The 6200-nt window shown below is 40.9% G+C and overlaps 1 non-coding gene across 1 annotated transcript; it reads right to left on the bottom strand.

The window, feature by feature from the left end:
- Positions 1-1767: 1767 nt before the first annotated feature.
- Positions 1768-1874, bottom strand: LOC141715931 (small nucleolar RNA R71). The gene has a single exon (XR_012572671.1). It is a non-coding gene; the product is annotated as a small nucleolar RNA R71 (small nucleolar RNA).
- Between the last annotated feature and the right edge of the window lie 4326 nt (positions 1875-6200).

The following is a 6200-nucleotide window of genomic DNA, read 5'->3' as shown; positions in this document are numbered from 1 at the left end:
TTTTAGACTCCTATTTATGTTTGACTTCCAACTTCTGAGTTAGCTGGGCTTTATGGGACTCCTATATATGTAGATTTCAGAGATGTTTCACAAAGGTTGGATCGTAGTATTAATCGAAGAGCAAGGAGATAAGGAAGAAGACCATTTTAGCACACTGCAACGAAGAGAAAGCATATTTTCTTGTGATTCTTTATTTCGTTGTAACGTTGGATGCTAGTTTTCTTTACTTTGAACCTATTTACTCTTGTGACGTACTCTGGTTTAATATAAGTAGTTTTAGTTATTATTCTCGTGTGTTATTATCATGTTTCCATATGAACCCATGATGACGATGAGTGCTATCATGGGCTAATCGTGATCATGGGGTCGTAACGAAATTACTATAGAATTCTTTAGTTAGTTGTTTAATACCTTAGTGTGTGATGATTGTATGATATCTAGTATTGGTTGTGCGTATTCGTCTTCTGTGCGTCGCGAACATATAAGATAAGGTGTTATTCTCTTGTGAAGTGACGGTGGATCTTGAGATTTAGAACTTGCCATGCTAGCATAGGTTCATGTAAGAGTATGCATGATTAGTGGGTTACTCTAACCATTTTATTCACCCTGTGTAATCAAAAGGAATACCTTGTGCTTAAATCGTTATGTTGTCAATTTTTGTAGACATATAGGGACTCAACATAATTGATGCCTATTCAACTTCTATCTTAATTGTGCATGCTTGGTAGAATGGTATTAGTACAATAAAAGTTGGCTTTTACCAGTTTCGTGTTATTCGATTAATATCATCACTGTTACATGCTAAGGGTAATAACAATAGCTATTGAAGGAAGTAGTAATGAAGTTGTGATCTCATGAATGTTTTAATATTGTTAATTCAAGTGTTAATTAAGTGCTTAATTCTAGTAGTTAATTGTAGTTAATAACTAGTTAATCAAATCTAAGTGTTATTGTCTTAACATTGAGAAGTAGTCATACACTGGTGAGTGAGTTTAATTGAACATATTTAGTCTGAGTCTCTGTGGGAACGAACTAGAAAGTATTCTATATTACTTGCGAACGCGTATACTTGCGTGTGTTATTAGCGCGTGTTTTTGCCCTAACAAGTTTTTGGCGCCACTACCGGGGACTCGGCGTATTTGTTTAGTTTATATACTTACCATCATTGGTCATTAGGACTCAGTGATTAAGACGTGTTACTTACTGTTTTCGGTTGTGTTTCAGGTACTTTAGCTAGCATTTATGCAAACTCGTTCTCGTACTCGCAAGAGGACTTTAGATACGGCTGAGGAGACAGACAAAGTTCTTGATATTCCGGAGAAGATAGATTTTAAAGATTCGGATTCAGGAAGTGAGCATAAAGAGCCAGTAATCATGGGTGATCGTATTGTTTCGGCAGATCCAGCTCTTATGGACTTTTCTCGGCCCAAAATTGATGACATTCAGTCTAGCATTCTTCATCCGGCTATTCAGGCTAATACCTTTGACATCAAGCCAGGCACTATTCAGATGGTGCAGAATTCTGTTTCTTTTGGAGGTGCTGTGACTGAAGACCCTAACATGCATATAAGGAATTTTATCGAGAACTGCAGTACTTTCAAATATAATGGTGTGACTGATGAGGCTATCAAGCTGAGGCTTTTCCCATTCTCTCTGAGGGATAAAGCTAAGGACTAGTTACATTCTGAACCAGCTGGGTCTATCACTACTTGGCAAGATCTTGCGCAAAAGTTTATGGTTAAGTTTTATCCAATGGCGAAGACTGCTGCTATGAGGAGTGCTCTTACTCAGTTTGCGTAGCAACCTACAGAATCTATGTGCGAAGCTTGGGAGCGCTACAAAGAGATGTTGAGAAAGTGTCCACATCATGGAATGCCTGATTGGATGGTGATCACTGGTTTCTATAATGGTTTGGGGGCCCAATCTCGGCCCATGCTCGATGCAGCAGCTGGAGGCGCCTTGTGGGCCAAAAGCTATACTGAGGCTTATAATCTTATTGAGACTATGGCTGCAAATGAGCATCAAAACCCAACTCAAAGGATGATGTATGGGAAGGTAGCAGGTATTCTGGAAGTCGATGCAGCTACAGCTATTGCAGCACAGCTCCAAGCGCTGTCTATGAAGGTCGACTCTCTAGCCACTTATGGGGTCAATCAGATAGTTATGGTATGTGAGCTTTATGCAGGTTCTCATGCTACGGATCAGTGTTCTCTTGTTAATGAATCTGTTCAGTATGTGAACAATTATCAGTGACAGCAGCAGCCTGTGCCAGCTACGTATCATCCTAACAACAGAAATCATCCAAATTTCAGCTGGAGTAATAATCATAATGCTATTCAGAAACCATATCAGCAAGGCGTAAGTAAACAGTTCAATCCACCTGGATTCGAGCAACCACAGCATTATGCTCAAAGGAAATCATATCCTCAACAAGGAGGTGCAGCTCCACCCTCTAGTGCTGATTTTGAGGAACTTAAGCTGTTGTGCAAGAGTCAGGCGGTTTCTATTAAGACCTTGGAAAATCAAATCGGTCAAATAGCCAATACAGTGCTCAATCGTCAACCTGGCACACTTCCCAGTGATACTGAAGTGCCAGACAGGAAGGAAGCTAAAGAGCAAGTCAAGGCTATTACCTTAAGGTCTGGAAAAGTTGTTGATGCTGAAAAAGCAAAAGAAGGAGAATCTGAAGCTGGTGATGAAGAAGCTAAGCAAAAGGAGAAAGCGGCGGAACCAAGGAAGACTACTGTTGAACACACTCTTCCTAAGGGTAATACAGGGGAGAAACAGCTTTATCCTCCACCACATATCCCTAAGAGATTGCAATAACAAAAGCTGGATAAGCAGTTTGGTAAGTTTCTGGAGGTGTTCAAGAAACTTTACATCAATGTACCTTTCGCTGAGGCTCTGGAGCAAATGCCTAGTTATGCGAAATTTATGAAGAGTATTCTTGCAAGGAAGGTGAAACTGGATGACCTTGAGACCATTGCTCTAACGGAAGAATGCAGTGCTGTGCTGCAACAAAACTTACCTCCAAAGCTTAAAGATCCAGGTAGCTTCTCCATTCCTTGCACCATTGGCAAGTTGTCTTTTGACAAATGCCTGTATGATTTGGGAGCAAGCATCAATCTGATGCCGTTTTTGATCTTTAAAAAGTTGAATTTGCCTGATCCAAAGCCCACCTACATGTCTCTACAATTGGTTGATCGTTCTATTACTTACCCACGAGGCATAGTGGAGGATGTGCTAGTAAAGGTGGATAAGCTCTTCTTTCCTGCAGACTTTGTTATTCTGGATTTCGAGGAAGATAAGAAGATTCCCATAATCTTGGGAAGACCTTTCTTGGCTACAGGCCGTACCTTGATAGATGTGCAGAAAGGTGAACTTACAATGCGGGTGCAGGATCAGGATGCGACATTCAATATATTCAAAGCAATGAAATTCCCTACAGAAGATGAGGAGTGCTTAAAAGTGTATTTGATTGATTCTCCGGCTACTTCAGAACTTAATCATATGCTAATGTCTGATGCATTAGAGAAGGCCTTAGAGGGGGATTTTGACAGTGATGATGAGGATGACAATGAGCAACTACAATATCTAAATGCTTCTCCCCGGAGGCGAAAGCTAGACATGCCATTTGAATCTCTTGGTACTTATGACCTCAAAAATGCTGAAGGAAATCTCAAACCATCTATTGAGGAAGCACCTACCTTGGAGCTTAAACCATTTCCTGAACACTTGAGGTATGCTTTTTTAGGTGATGCATCTACTTTACCTGTTATTATTGCATCTGACCTTTCAGGTAGTGAGGAGGACAAGCTCTTAAGGATCTTGAGAGAATTCAAATCGGCTATCGGATGGACTATAGCAGACATCAAAGGGATCAGCCCTTCATATTGCATGCATAAGATTCTGCTAGAAGAGGGTAGTAAGCCGACTGTTGAGCAACAGCGCAGACTTAATCCTATCATGAAAGAAGTGGTAAAGAAAGAAATTCTGAAGTGGCTGGATGCAGGAATCATTTATCCTATTTCTGACAGTTCTTGGGTGAGCCCCGTGTAATGTGTACCTAAGAAAGGAGGTATCACTGTGGTAGCAAATGAGAAGAACGAGCTCATCCCTACGAGAACAGTCACAGGATGGAGAGTATGCATGGACTACAGAAAGTTGAATAAGGCCACGAGGAAGGATCACTTCCCTCTTCCATTTATTGATCAGATGCTTGACAGGTTGGCCGACCATGAGTATTATTGTCTTCTGGATGGCTATTTAGGGTATAATCATATTTGTATTGCACCAGAAGATCAAGAAAAGACTACCTTCACTTGTCTATTTGGCACATTTGCTTTTCGCCGAGTTTCGTTTGGGTTATGTTGCGCACCGGCTACTTTACAGAGATGTATGATGGCTATATTCTCTGACATGATTGGAAATAATGTCGAAGTGTTTATGGACGACTTCTCCATCTTTGGACATTCGTATGATGAATGTTTGAATAATATTCGTGCAGTACTCAAAAGGTGTGTGAAAACTAATTTGGTGCTCAATTGGGAAAAATGTCACTTTATGGTGCGTGAAGGAATTATTCTTGGGCATAAGGTCTCTAGCAAGGGTCTTGAGGTGGACAAAGCCAAGGTGGGAGTCATTGAAAATCTTCCACCACCTATTTCTGTGAAGGGAATCCATAGTTTTCTTGGTCATGGGGGTTTTTAACGGCGTTTCATCAAAGTCTTTTCAAAAATATCTAAACCGTTGTGCAATTTGCTCGAGAAGGATGTGCCTTTCAAATTTGATGATGAATGCTTGACGGCATTCGAGACTCTCAAGAAGAGTTTGATAATAACACCAGTTATTACAACAAATGATTGGACAGAGCCTTTTGAGATGATGTGTGATGCGAGTGATTATGCGGTGGGCGCAGTTCTTGGGCAGCGCAAGAATAATCTCTTTCATGTGGTCTACTATGCTAGCAAGACCTTAAATGGGGCCCAAATGAACTACACCACTACTGAGAAGGAGCTCTTGGCTATAGTCTTTGGTTTCAAAAAAATTTGATCTTATTTTCTTGGGACAAAGGTGACAGTGTTCACTGATCATGCGGCCATTCGCTATTTGGTTTCCAAGAAGGATTCGAAGCCGAGACTCATTCGTTGGATGCTCTTGCTACAGGAATTTGAGTTAGAGATCAAGGATCAAAAAGGTACTGAGAATCAAGTAGTTGACCATCTCTCTAGATTGGAGAATCCCGAGTCTACTTCACATGATAAGAAATTGATCAACGAATCTTTTCCGGATGAGCAGTTGTTCGCAGTTCAGGAGGAAGAGCCATGGTTCGCAGATATTATGAATTATCTTGTCAGCAATATAATGCCTCCTAATTTGACCCCAGCTCAAAAGAAGAAGTTTTTGCATGAGGTGAAGTGGTATATGTGGGATGAACCGTATTTGTTTAGACAGGGAGCTGACCAGATCATCAGGAGATGTATTCCATTCTGTGAGACGGAGGGGATATTACGAGACTGCCACTCCACAGTTTATGGTGGACACTATGGTGGTGAGAAGACGATAGCTCATATTCTGCAAGCAGGTTTTTTCTGGCCTACTTTGTTTAAGGATGCTCATCAGTTCATTTTAAGGTGTGATCGTTGCCAAAGAGTGGGGAATCTTACGAGAAAGGATGAGATGCCGTTAAATGTGATGCTTGAAGTCGAGGTCTTTGATGTTTGGGGAATCGATTTCATGGGGCCTTTTGTCTCATCCTACAATAATCAGTACATCTTGCTGGCAGTCGATTATGTCTCAAAATGGGTAGAAGTCAAAGCTCTACCGACGAATGATGCAAAGGCAGTGTTGAATTTTCTTCATAAGCAGATTTTCACAAGGTTTGGAATGCCATGAGTAATCATAAGTGATGAAGGGTCGCATTTCTGCAACCGTAAGTTTACTTCTATGATGCAGCGCTACAATGTGAATCATCGTGTTTCTACTGCCTATCATCCACAAACAAATGGTCAAGCGGAAGTGTCTAACAGAGAGATCAAGCGCATTTTAGAGAAGGTTGTTTGTCCGTCAAGGAATGATTGGTCTTTAAAGCTCGATGAAGCTATTTGGGCTTATAGAACACCATATAAGACTCCACTTGGGAAGTCCCCGTTTCAACTTGTGTATGGTAAAGGATGTCATTTACCTGTGGAGCTTGAGCA

The sequence above is a fragment of the Apium graveolens genome, chromosome 3 (genome assembly GCF_009905375.1).
Source record: "Apium graveolens cultivar Ventura chromosome 3, ASM990537v1, whole genome shotgun sequence".
Taxonomy (NCBI): domain Eukaryota; kingdom Viridiplantae; phylum Streptophyta; class Magnoliopsida; order Apiales; family Apiaceae; genus Apium; species Apium graveolens.
This window is presented reverse-complemented; position numbering and strand designations above follow the sequence as displayed.